The sequence below is a fragment of the Calliopsis andreniformis genome, unplaced genomic scaffold (assembly GCF_051401765.1).
Source record: "Calliopsis andreniformis isolate RMS-2024a unplaced genomic scaffold, iyCalAndr_principal scaffold0022, whole genome shotgun sequence".
Taxonomy (NCBI): domain Eukaryota; kingdom Metazoa; phylum Arthropoda; class Insecta; order Hymenoptera; family Andrenidae; genus Calliopsis; species Calliopsis andreniformis.
In genome coordinates, this window is record NW_027480432.1 from 11,390,936 (window position 1) to 11,404,486 (window position 13,551).

General features: G+C 29.8%; 1 protein-coding gene across 19 annotated transcripts in view; it reads right to left on the minus strand.

Moving 5' to 3' along the window:
• Positions 1 to 13,551, minus strand: part of Msn (serine/threonine-protein kinase msn) — a 79,729-nt gene that overhangs the window by 61,423 nt on the left and 4,755 nt on the right. The window lies entirely within an intron of this gene.

Sequence of the window (13,551 nt, forward strand, 5' to 3'; positions counted from 1 at the left end):
ACTTCATATTAAAAGTAAACAATCGCGCCAAAATTCATAGAAATGTCCAAAAAAAATTATCATTTCATATTTGGCTAATTTCATGCCTACATTTCTCATTACTGGGAAATCGCCAAAGTCATTTCAATTAGAAGATCAAGCAAATTTGCAATCACCCGGAAAATTGCAGTTCAATTAGCTCTTTGGCGATAAGTATAGTCAAGAATGTATTTGAATAACACATTCTAACAGTAAATACAATTATAACGTTCTCGTGAAAATTAGTAAGTGTCAAAACTGAAAAATTTTGCTTTTTGTTAAAAAATGATAGTATACTACATAGAACATTTTTTAAATAAGAAACAAAATTATTCAGTTTTGGCACTTATGCTACTTCCTACAAGATCGTTTCAAATACACCTAAGAGAGAATAATGTAATTTCCAATAAAAAATTCAGATTTCGACCTAAACACTCCAGCACATATCAATTAATTAAGGTACCAGAGTAGATTTTTTGTTAAGCTCAACAACAACAGGATTATTGAGATGTTTCCTATTCGATCTAAATAAAGCATTCGAAACGATTTAGCGCCTGAGTCTCATCTGGGATCGCTCTATACGTCTAACCAAGCTGATTGCCAACTATTTGGAAAACAGATACAAGAATCAAAGCGTCAGTGCCTACGTACATAATCCTTTCTACAGTAGAAAAAGGTGTTGCGTAGAAATCTCAAGTACAATTCACTGAGAGTAAAAAAAATTACTAAATATCTTTTCAAATGAAAACAAAATTCTAATGTTATTTTTAACAAAATGGAAAATGTTTAAAATACAATTTGAATGGCGTCAAACACTAAAGTCAACATTTTTCTTAAACATTTTTCCATTGCATTTTATGGTAGATGAAAAGATATACTTGAACATGTCTAAGATACGATCTTCAGATAACCTTGAACATTAAAACAGTGATCAAATAGTTCTAAGACAGCATTAAAATGACTCAACACCCGAGTGACTGTAGTCACACCGAGCGAGGTTCAAATGCAGTATATTAATGAACTTGGAATGACGTTGCAATTCGACAGTTGCATTCTTTCGGAAAGTCAAACTCATTAGGTATTTACTGTCGTATCATTATGAAAGTGATACTATCTATACTTCTAACATCTTAAAATGATACTAAACACTATGTACATTAGGCTATTTTTAACGAAGTTAATATAAAATTCTGTAAATCACTTTGTTAAGTAAATATGTGAGTGTTGAACGTTTTACCGCTGAGCCACCAACGTTAAATAAGTATATGTATTTACTAGAGTAATTAGCTGAAAAAAAATTACTAACATGATGACAATCAGTATCTTGAATTTTTCAAAAGAATGAAAAAAATATTTAACCTCAAAACCAAATAACAACAAGCTCGGTAATAATTGAAATTTAAAATTACTTTTCTGTAAAAGCTCGAAAACGTGACTTGTAATGATTTTCTACTATGGTGTTCACATAACCTACATGAAAACTGGACGAAAGACATAAACAACAATTTTTTCATACATAACTTTGTTTCTTAGAAAAGTAATTTCGAAAGTTTACCGACTGCCCTTATACTTGATCGAATTTCAAGTTAACAGATTTGAATTTTAATTTTAAATTTAGATTATTTTTATTCACGTTTTTAAACATTTCTATTTGTCAGTATATTTTGTAAGGATCATACTACGAGGTGCCAGAATAAGACGAAGTAATTCCTTTTCATTTGACAATTATTGAAAATGGTGTCCACGTTGTTACATACCGAACTGTGATCTTAGGAAATTCCTATGGACACTTTCACAAGAGTCATAGTTTTTACAGTTTTTATTTTTCAATCGCTACATGTAATAGTTTTTCTATTGCATTTTAATACAAAATTTTTTAAATTAAAAATATGTATTAGTACTGGATTAATCACGGTGGAAGAATACCTTGATTACAATGTACCATTTTCATGCTTATCGCTTCTGGATTTTTGTTCGTTGAGTTACGCCCAATCTATTGTGTACAGAGACTAATACGTACCCACCAATCAACATTTTGCCAAAAAAAAATTACAAACATACATTAGAATATTTTTAATATATTTTCTAAAAAAGCAGATATGTTCAGTTATGAATACACAATAATTTTCAAAGTATTAAGCCATCTCCAACTTAGAAGGCGTCTGTTATTCTTTTAGCATTTTCTAATTTCAATTAAAACAGAGATGATTTGTTCCAGGTGCACGAATCACTGGATAATAATTACAACACGATAAAACGAATGTAAACATAATATGCATTTATTCCTGGAGAAACTTTATTATGTAATATAACACTTCAAGCAATTATGGTGTTAGATAGAGATTTATCACTTATGTTTCTCTCCATCCTTTTTTATTCCTTTCTTCTGCTATGTATAGAGGGTGTCACAGAAGTGGTAGTACAAGCGAAAAGCTAATAATTTTTTGATAGTAAAGTTTTGTGATATTGTGCTTCGTTTCCAAGAATATTGAATCTCAATTTCGTTTAGGTACACAGAAAGAAAAATGGCAGCAGAGAAGTACGCAACCAATGGAGCCAAGCGATAGTCGTCATAGCGTAGACATGATATTTTGCCGATACGACTCCGCCACCACGGTAGAATAGCGTGTGTACACTCTATGTGATGACGATCGTCTTGAATCCACTGCTTGCATACTTCTCCGCCATCATTTTTCTTTCCGTGTGCAAAAGTACGTCTATACCTGCTACCCAACTATGGAGGAAGGCAGAAACTGCAGAAAAATATGAAATTAAGTTTTTTGCTTTTTTGAATATTTTTGAACATTGTACGTCTTGTTCTATGTGTAAATTAGAAGTAAAATATTTTTAGTAGATACTGCTTTTCCTCATAGTTGGGCAGTATAAGTTCAGGAAAATGTAAGAATGTATCGATGTCTGAAAACAGCAGTACAAAAAAGGATTCTATACTATCTGGAAACGAATTAGTCGATTAACTCTAAAATAGTACACTGTATTTTTTATTGCCACACAGCACACTGGGTCTTTCAGGTTTTGGCGTGATTTTCACATATTTTGAATATATAAAAGAAAATTCTGTAAAAACTTACTAACATTCATTTAAATGTATAATTTAAAAGAAATTAAAAAACTTTATTGTTTTCAATCATTTTGCAGTATAATAACAGAAGTCAATATATCTCTGATGCCTTGAAGGACTCCAGCGTATCATTCCAGGGTTAAGATTGACTCACAGCATTTCTCAAGCTGTACCTTTTCTGCAGAATCCTAGAACTCTATCTTATATCTACAGGGGTTCCACAAGCGAACGCAAAAAGAGTTGAAATAAGTTATGGCAAAAATGAACAAAGCTTAACATTAGGAACTGCTCGTTTGCAACCCTAAGCTACCATTACACCGTAGCTCTTTTATCATTATGACAACCCACTCCTTCCTTTTTGCGTTATCTGCATGGTGTTACATACTATGACGCAATTCGCTCATCACATTAAATTATAACGTATTTGCAATAAAAGCTCCTCTTTAATTTTGTGCCATTATAATTTTAACTTGTTTAAGATAAAACTTTAACCTACTTACAATTTAAACCATTAAAATTGTATTTCATTGCTATAAAAATTGATCTCTAGAGCATAACGAAAAATAAATGAAATCAAACTAAATGTTTACTTTGGGGCAAAGAAGTTTGAGAAATGCTGACTGATATTACTATGTTTTTAAATATTTTAATTAGTAAGCATAGTGGACTTTTTCAGAAATGAAGCTTTTTTGTTAATTTTTTTTCGCGAAGCTATATCGTATTAATTAGTATTATGTTTAACTTTAATGTATCAAAAAGTGATAAAAAACATTTTTACTTTCAAAGTTCGCTGGCTGAAAAATTTCATGTAGTATAAAAACGATTTTTTTATTCGAATTTACAGTCAAGGAGCTAGATGTCCCACTGTTCAAAAAGAATTTTTTGACCTCTACTATAATACACGGACGCTGTTAATATTTAGATTAAATGAAAGGTTATACAACTCTTTATATGTTCAAAATATGTTTGTATAATAAAATGTCAAAAACCACAGATTGGCATCTTATTTATTTTTTATAAAGAAAAATCCTGAAACAAATTCCAGAATTTGAAACTCCAGAATTTCCAAATTTCTTTGTGACAACTATTTATACTTTCTTCTTTCTTTTACGCTTACAATGACCGTCTCCTAAGTATGTATAAATGTCCGTAAATCTCATCATCTTCTGCATTTAAATTTTTCAACATAACATTAATACCTATTACTTTCTCAAGAATAATAGTCTGGATCATCGTTACTATGATCACTATACGCTACATAATCTCATAATTCGTTAGTTATTAACGTTAAAGATTGCATGTTGAACGACTTAAGCACGTGCTCAGAATATTGAGTCAATATCGATTCAGAACAGAAGAGCGTAGGGTGGACTTACACCACTCGTTCTGAACGATTTATTCTCTTTGTTTAATGACAAAGAAGAGTACTGCCGTTTCTCGGTAACGAATGAAGCTATACAGGGTGTCCACGCTGAAGCAGACCACCTAATATCTCCTGTTTTTAATGGCACGAAAATCGTCCATGTCATAATTTGAATGACTTCGAAGGAAAAATATCGTGAAAGAATAATCTTTTGTGTAGGATCATTTTTTTAGTTTTTTAAAACTTCATGTTAGTAAAAACAGAAGAAGTATTTAGGTGGCCTGCTTCAACTTGGACACCCTATATTTTAATTACCTTTGAAGACAGTTAGATGAAATCTTTAAAATTGGATAAATAGAATTAACTCAAATTTTCAAAATTTGGAATTATACTGGTATGGATCCTCAATGTCATGTCCATTATCTTTTCTCCAAAATATATCCATTATGTTATAAACCGATTGCAAACTTGAGTACATCCATATAACTTTCGTCATTCTATATTTTTTATTGTCTTTAAATTGTATATTTTATAAAATATTATATATTTCATAATAATTCATGTTAAGAATGTCGAAATTAGAGAAAGATAAACATTAAGAAGACTTTTGTCTTTGAAAATGGTCAAACATGTCATTTTTGAAAAATGCGATAATTTAAGCTGCGGGCATTTTGTGAATTTTCAATTTTTAGCAAATTTGAGGTTTGTTCCCTTCTTCTCCTCTCAATAAATTCTTTTGGTTTTTTGTGTCAGGCCATCCTGAGCTAAGCTAGCGCCAAGGTTTCCTTTTTTGAAAGGATCCCCATGTACCACTCATAAAACTAAACCTATAATAAACATTTTAAACTAATTCTTTTAACGTATTGTTGAATAGTAAATGTAGAAATACTCGAAAATTCAAAAGAATATGTTGAAAACAATTGAAAAATTGTTGAAAAAAATTCCCAAAACCCCTTTGTTTTACGTTCTCTAAATCCAGAGGGCCCTTTAAACATAAGGTACTGCGCATGCATCCATCCTCATTTTCAAGTTTAAAAGGAACTGCACAAGCACCAAACGACGGATTCTATTCTGACATCACGTTGTGTAAGTACGAAAATCTCGCAAGGTAGCTGATATACCTATCCAGAAGGAATTAGACCGCTCTTCTAACAGGCAGCAACTGTTCTCAGCGATTTAAAACGGTAGTTAATGCTCCTTGGGAGACTGAGGGCTTGCATCGCATACGTCAAACGTACGAAATCCTGACCTCAAATTCCAATCTAGAAATTGTGTGAACATCACTATCTCAGAGGTAGCTGATTTACAAGTCAATAGAAGTTAAACCGCTCTTCTAGTAAACAGCGATTAGCAACTAACTGTTCCTCAGATTCAAAATGTAGTAGATGATTCTTTAGAGATCAATTGTTTGAATTCGCTATGTAAGCTAGGCCAAAGTGATTAACTTCACTTTTTGAACTTTTTAAAATGTTAGCGCCAAAACAGTTGATTGAGACTTAACTTTTTATACTTGAAATAAAGATAAATATTGTTGTTTTGTGGAGTTAACCAATGTGACAAATGAGAGGCTTAATTATTGACTGATTATGAGTTCATTGCATCTATGCTAGTTACGACATGCACGATAAAATCATACTGAAATCCAGGACATGTCTCTTAATATTTAAAACAGGATACTCTTTTTTTTGTGGACATGTATAAGATTTTCCTGTTGAACATTGTTATAGACATATTGTATAGAATATTTTCTATGCAAAACCAAGGGGTGATCACGTATTTCTTTTTCTTTTCTTTTTTAGAATTTGTTAGTATGAAAGTTAGTCAAAATGATTGTTCTTCGCAAAATCCTATATTTTAAGTCGTGTACAAGCTCATTCAGATACATAAAAGTAACAGTAACATCATCTCATTTTCAAATCAATAAAGTACTATTTTCAATACAAACAAATATTTCAAAGTATACAAGCTAAAGACAATATCAATTAGTTATTAGTTATTATCATTTAATCTAAATGATAGATTAAAATCAGCACAGTTAATCATACCTAATTGTAAATGATTAAAATCATTTATAACAAAAGAACGTTTATACATAAACTGAGAAATTATTTTTTCTATGTATGAAACCATCCTGTAGCGGTCCGAAAATAAAACAATTCTCGAGAACCTTTTTTGCAAAAATTATACAACATATCATCCCGAAACTTAATGGGACTATTTATTAGCATTTTTAAATTATTTTTAAATTTTTGTCAAGCAAAAAACAGATATATTAAGAGTTTTAGCACACCGCCATAAAACAGCTGTTCTCAATAGGTACTACGATGACTCCTTAACGGTTTAACCAATTCACTTCAGGCTTTATAAGTATATTCAATATTCAGTAGATGTGTTATTTTCACACCTACCAAAACTTTTTCGATTTAAAATTATTTCGAATTTAGGCAGCCAAGAAACTGACCATTTTTTTGCTAAATAAACACAGTTTTTTAACACAGCTATATTTCTCTCTCTTTCATGATTTTCAAACTATTCTGATACCTGCAATCTGCAATAGTCACCATACAGATTGAGGTAGTTCTTAGCTAAACGTAAAAATTCAGGACTTCGTCCAAATTTTGAACAAAACCAATTTGGTCTAGAAGACACCCTTGTGTAAAATACGGAATCAATTTACCGCATAGTTATCGACAAATCATTAATAAAAGTTAATGCATGTTAACACCTTGACTATTTTTATGTTTGAACTCTAAAGTTACATCGAAATGTTATGAAGCGAATGTATTAATTTCAATAAATCTGTCTGTATAATACTTTCGTAATTGCTAGTGAAAAAAGAGATTTACGTAAAAATTTTTTCTATCGATTGTAATGAAGTTAGTGATTTGTAGCTAAACACCAGTCAATTGAATATCCCATTTTCACATGACAATCATTTATATCAACGTTTAACTTTTTTCAATAAATCTGAATAGTATTAAAAATTATAATTTATATAGCATCATATCATTTTTATATTCATCGTTTAGCAACGAATTCTCATTTAACTAGCATAGTTGGCTAAGAGCTACTTTAAAAGTTTTTTTATTTTCAGTCCACTCCAACAGCTGGAACTGTAAGAGTCATGAAGAAGAACTTTTTTGTGGCATCATAGAATTTCAGTTTACTTATCTACATCTAAGAATAAAAAGAAAGTATCACATGTTTAATAAAAATTCTTCTTTTTTAAACAATTTTAATTCGAAGGCACTAGTAACACTACACAAGTAATCTAGGGGGAAAAAATGTTTGCACTGCGTTATTGAATCTGTAAATACATCGTTACGTGTATCGCACATAACCTAACTTGCAACTAGCAAACAGGTAATTATGCTACAACCTGTGATCGCTATAAATGAACATGAATTTGACTAATAACAACAGTAACAGAATATTTTATACATCTTTTACTTTCGTTGTGTATCAAAATAAGTGGTAAAACACAATATATATTTCAGAAAAACGTTGAATAACACTTCTTCATATAAAGGACTTATTAATTAGGCAGAGAACATTAGAACACCTAACAGAGGACTGTACTGAAATTGAAAGATTGGAATTTAAAATAAAAAAGGCACTAGCAGGGAGAGTAAACGAGAAAATAATAAAATAGTTAAGAAAATGGACGAAGTAATAGCAATAAAAGAAGTAGGAAATGTATTAATGAAAAAAGTTCTTTTAAATTTAGAATAGAATAATTAATAGATAGAATAGATATGATATAGAAGTAGAACATAAAAAAATAGAATAAGTGTGTCGTTTTGTGAGAGAAGTGGATGAAAGTAAATGGGTGACTGAAAATATTCTCATAAAGTCAGGTTCTCTTTTCTAAGTCGGTGAAGCCAAAAAATGAACTTTACTCACTTACTGAAATCTATTCTATAAAGAACCCATTAATGACAATACTGATGATAAGTGCAACGTAAAACTACAAGGTCATTTATTCATAAGTCTCAATAACGCATAATATACATTTCACATCCTTCCGGTTGAGATTCTCGACCTTTTATATACGACTGTTTTTCACGCTCGGTTGTCCATCCAAGGACGACATCGCCGAGAATTTTTTTCAAGGTGAATCATTGTCTTCTCCGATTTAAAGTACAGGTGTGAAAAGAACCATATCCTCCTCTGCATACTTGACCAACGCACCATCAAATATTTACATTTACATGAATATATAGTTATTCACAAAATTGAGCATATACATATGTTGGTAATGAAGAATAGCGGAAAAATTAATACAAATACACATAGAATGGCAAACAAAAGGAAGTTTAAAAAGCAAGAACGACGAAACACTAATTTTACAGAATGAAATTATTCAGCATTTGAGGTAAATGTTCCAGTCGTTAAACATGTCCTTGTACGTAAACATTTACTGGATTTCGACTTACAATAAACTTGTTTATTGATATTCAAAATATTAAATGTTATTATCATAATAAAAGCTCTGTAAACGCTAAATACGGAAAACAAAAAAATAGTTTTTGAAGGAAGTAACAAATTCGTCATTTGAATGGCTATATTAACAATTAACATTTAAAAAAGCATAAACTTCTTTGGGGTTCAGTTAAATACGCAAAATAAATTTTTTATTCGACAAAGATTTTGTAGCTCGTTATATGTTACACATAGATTGAAATAAAATTTTTAAAAAAGCACTTGTTTAAGCGCTGAGCCATAACAGCTATGTTATAACTTGATTAATTTAATTTTGTTGCTACATAAATCAATTCTTTTACGCTTTATTACTATTTCTTTGAAAGGATGATTCATACTATTTCTAAATAATAGAAACAAGAGTCAAATGATAAGATTATAATCTATATAATCTATATAAGTTAAACAACTTCTTTACACGTTCAAGTGCTGGTACATGCACCGTATGTTATACAGAATGTGAAGATATCCCAAAACGGACAAATCTTATCAATATAAAATAAAATATCTATTATAAAAGTTAGGGTGAATCTGCAGACTAATCACATCACCACCAATTTCGATAATCTTTAAATATACTATAGACGACGAGATTTTTAACAACTTTTTCCTACATATATAATATGTAATCAGTGAGCAAATCAAAAATAAAAAAAAATCTCCCAGACCCTACACCTTATAAGGACCCAGTGGAAAAAGGTAACGCACACTGAACTATCTCTGAAACATAGAATGCAAGATAGATTTAGGTTACCTTTGCCCACTGACTCAACTTAGACCCACTGAGTCCTTATAGGAGAAGTTGGATCGCCTAGGGGATTTTGTTTTGGACTTGTCCACTGGGTCAACTTATTCTACTAAGTAAAGGTTTTGAAAACAATGCTCGAATTCGATAGTTAAAGTTAAATAGTCCATCCCTTATAATATTAGTTGTCGGGCCCGTGCTATATTTGTAGAAACAGCAGAAAAGCTACTGGCACACCGCATAGTGACGCATATGTATAACCAGAATTTAATGTAGTAGTAGCAACACCGCCTATTATATGTATAAAAAGAGGTTACTCAGAATGATGAACTTACAATATATCAAAAGATCATCGAAATCGGTGGTGGTGTGACTAATCTGCAGGTTCACCAAAGTTAGCAATATCTTACTTAAACTTTTTTGTCCGCCATTGTGTTTAAGGGCAAAACACGTTTCTTCTATCTATACTATTTTTTTTTTTGTTAAGAAATGTATTCGATTCATTCCACGATGCTTACAAGCCGATATTAATACAAAAGGTTATGCCACAAAATATTAAAAAGCTAAGTTAGAATATCATAAGCTTATAAATAACATTGTTAATTACACGTGTACGTTCAATTTTGTTGCACTAAAATGACCCTACTATTACATTTTTTGTTAAAAAAAAATATCTAATTAGTTATTTAGAATTTTGTTGCGAGTTATCTTTTAATATGTGCAAGTAAACATATGTTGTGTTTATACTCTTGAATATGTGTAATTATATATATTATTTTTTTGCCATTTTTTATTATCAACATGGATATACGCTGAAATTTATAATTGTATATGGTCAACATAGTCGATCGATAGTTACAGTAAAAATTATGCTGACACGTTTCAAAATGTCTATTTTAGACTTTACTTTGTTAAGAACAAAATGCGTGCAGTTTTCGTTTATTTAAAATACTTCATCAGCGTTTATTAAAATGATACGAACAGTCGAAATTTGTTTTTAATATAACAGACAAATGTATGTTGTTAACAAGTTATTTACTACCGTAACGAAAATAAGTTGACAAGTTCTAATTTAAAAATTAACTTTAAATCATCCTTTTTCCATTTTATAATATTAATTGTATCATTTTAAATTTACATTTGTATATTTCAGAAGCAATATTATTTTAGAATGTTAAAAATTTGTGAACTTACACATGCTAGATCACAAATGTTTAATAGATAAAAGAAAGGAGACACTTTTAGAAAAATTACGCCAGATTTTAGGAAGATAGCAAAACGTCTAAAAAACAACAACATTGTAGAAAATCTTCCAAGATCAGCACGTCGATGGAAAACTGTAGTAAGACATGATCATATTATAGAAAGAGAGGTGTTCAAACAGTCTGAATTACAGACCTAAGAGATGTAAATTCGTATACGAATAAAAGAAACAAGATTTCATGGCCAATCAGCAAGAAAGCTACTATTTATTAGTAAATATGAGAGACTTTTAGCATTCACTAAACAATTTCTGAATAAAACAATATATTTTTGGAAAAACGTTCAAACGTCGAAGTTTGAAGTTCGTTCAAATACGAGAAGACTAGTAACAACGTATTAAACTATAGTGGAGTCTGAGGCGCAATATTAAATTGAAATTCCTAATACTAAGACAAAGAGGGCTATTATGTATTAAAAAGGTTTTATTTTAAAGCGAAAAAGTAATTAATACAAAAATACTCTTATGTAAAATTTTTTTATTTATTTTCTAACATAAAGTAAGTAATTTAAATAACACTTTTCCTGGATTTTCATTTTGCAAAATTGTTAATAACCTTTTATCATAGTCCAAATTTTCAACTATGCCAACAGGGAATACATTTTTTGTCAATTTTGACTCTCCTTCAAGTGCGCACCTCACGCCCCTTGTGTATAATCCGTCACTGTTTGTATGAAGGAATGTGAGAGAAAATTTCAAACTCTTTGTTGAAAATTTCAATCAACTAAAAAAATGAATATTCGGGACTTATTTATCTTACAACAGGACCATGATTCTAAATATATGTGTACAATTACAAAGCATTTTTACCGGAAAAAATTTTGTATAGGACTATTTGAATAGAAATATAGTTGAGCAATATAGAGATTGCTTGTTAAAAATATAATTACTGAAGTAGAAAGTTAATAAATTAGTAGAAAATATATCAAAAAAGCTCCCGAAAGACATAAACAATCAAAAATATCAAACTGTGTTCTAAGTCTATATTTTCTGTTTTTCAAAATTTTGCTTATTACTTACTTTGCCTCTCGTTAAATTACTTTCCACACATGATTAATACAAACTACTTATTTTTCATTGGTAGTGCGTATTTTGTATGTACAATTTATAGTTAAAGGTTAAAGGGTTAGACCGCCTTAGTTAATTGATATCTATCAATGATCTACTCCATTCAATTTGAATGTTCTATTTGATAATGAAAAACAACATTCTTGAAGTTTATCAACGTATTTTCCGTGGTAAAATTTCAACTTATAAAACAAGTTCCAAACTTATAAAACGCCACAAAGGGAAGTTCATTTTTCTTATTAATCCTTAACTACAGACACTCAATTTTAAGATACAAAGAGTCTAATTAAAATCTATTAATACTAAATGTATTTAAACTTAATATGGTGTTAATTGGAACATGGAAACGAGGTGTGGCATATACTTCCAATTTTCATTATAAAGTCTCTGATATTTAAATGAGAGCAATAATAAAAATATATCACGTGAAGTCTGCCAGACTCCATGTTAATAGTTAAGGATGAAATGAATGAGTTAGGATAATACGTTCGAATAAATAAATCTAGGAAAAATTTTAATAAAATTTTGCTCGATAGTATGCGAAACATTTCCTTTCTAAGTTAGATTTCGTAAATTACTTTTTGAAAAGCTTTATAATATTTTAAACGTAAGAATAATATTCAAAACTTTCCATATTTTAAGTAAAACTTAGCGTTTTTGTTAACTCACAATAGGGTAATACAATACTAGTTAACAATTTCTGTTCTATTTTATTATAAAATGAAATGACGCACGCGACCCTAGAATATAAAGCGCTTAGTGAGCTGAACACTCGAGAACTAGTTCTGTTTGATACAACTTTGAACTTTTTCTATCAGTCCTAAATATTTATTAAACATATTATATCTAGCAGCAATCACAGATTCTCTAGAAGTCTATATCTATTTTAAAAATATGTAGACAGAGGTGGCTGAACGAGACACTTTTATTTCAGACAAATTAGCAAGAAAAGTAAACGCCCTTTCTAATTCTAATTTATGCTATTAAAAAGATCACTTAATATACTATAATAATACACAGTACCAGTGAGTTTTTTGCCTCATTTACCAACTTTATTTGTTACTTTTTAAAAAGTGCATTTTGTCCTGTTCAGAAATGAGTTGCATTGAATGGGACAGTGTAATAAAACAAAATAATATTATCATTAATTTTATAATTATTATTTTTTCTTAAATTACATAAATATTAGAATCTTACTGCACTAAGTCGTACATTAAATTTATATATTTTAGAAATAAAAAATAAACGTTAAAATTCAAAAACAGGAGATCATTCCTTTAATAAAAAATAATCCATAATCTAAAAATCTTAATAACAAAACTAAAAAATAATTCAGTTTGGGTAACAGTACCGTAATAACTAAGATTCCTTATATGACCCATTCATGAATATAACATCGTTGGAAATTTAACTTGTTTAATTATTACTTTAAAAACGGTACCTTCCTCTTTATATCACTATTCAATACTTCACAAGACGTTTCGAGAAAATAAAAATTTTTATTTGAAGCACGAAAAAAGTTGATCGCCCGTTGC